At 50.5% G+C, this 1021-nt stretch overlaps 1 pseudogene; it reads left to right on the top strand.

The window, feature by feature from the left end:
* Nucleotides 1–332: 332 nt before the first annotated feature.
* On the top strand, nt 333–811 carry LOC101040174 (interferon-induced transmembrane protein 3 pseudogene; annotated as a pseudogene).
* Nucleotides 812–1021: the final 210 nt, after the last annotated feature.

Genomic DNA, 1021 nt, shown 5'->3' with positions numbered 1-1021 from the left:
TCTGTCAGCCAGGCTGGAGTGCAGTGGCATGATCATGGATCACTGCAGCTTTGACCTCCTGAGCTCAAGTGATCCTCTCACCTCAGCCTCCTGAGTACAGACACACACCACTATCTCTGGCTAATTATTTTATTTTTTGTAGAAATGGGGTCTCACTATGTTACCCAGGCTAGTCTTGAACTACTGTGCTCAAGTGATCCTCCCACCTGGGCCTCCCAAAGTGTTGGGTTTATAGGTGTGAGTCACTGCATGAGGCCTAAATGTGATTTTTTATAAACGTGAAGATTTTTAAAAAATGTGACCATCTTGATCCCAGCAACCCCACCACGGCCGGTCTTCCCGGACACCATGAACCACACTGTCCAAAACTTCTTCACTCCCGCCAGCACCGACCGTCCCCCAAACTATGAGATGCTGAAGGAGGAGCATGAGGTGGCTGCGCTGGGGGTGCCCCACAACCCTGCACCCCCAACATCCACTGTGATCCACATCCGAAGCGAGACCTCCGTGCCTGACCATGTCGTCTGGTCCCTGTTCAACACCCTCTTCATGAACTCCTGCTGCCTGGGCTTCATAGCGTTCGCCTACTCCGTGAAGTCTAGGGACAGGAAGATGGTTGGCGACCTGACCGGGACCCAGGCCTACGCCTCCACCGTCAAGTGCCTGAACATCTGGGCCCTGATTTTGGGCATCATCATGACCATTCTGATGATCATCATCCCAATCCTGATTCTGCAAGCCTATCGGTAGATCCAGAGGAATCACCCGGGCCAGGGGCTCTGCCTGTGACCTGTCTGTCTCCCTGGTATCCAGATTCTATCCCTCGCCCTGCCCCCAGCCCATCCTGTATTAACCCTTTACCCTCACACACTTTTCTACAGTGGTTCAATAAAGTGCACGTGCTCCTGGAAAAAAAAAATGTGACCATCTTTTGAAGGATGTGTATCTAACGTCATTACGATGTCATTTTTTTTTTTTTTTTTTTTTTTGAGATGAGGTCTCATTCTATCACTCAGGCTGG

The sequence above is a fragment of the Saimiri boliviensis genome, chromosome 19, assembly GCF_048565385.1.
Source record: "Saimiri boliviensis isolate mSaiBol1 chromosome 19, mSaiBol1.pri, whole genome shotgun sequence".
In the NCBI taxonomy this organism is placed as follows: domain Eukaryota; kingdom Metazoa; phylum Chordata; class Mammalia; order Primates; family Cebidae; genus Saimiri; species Saimiri boliviensis.
Note: the sequence above shows the minus strand (reverse complement) of the source record. Positions and strands in the feature narration are given on the sequence as shown.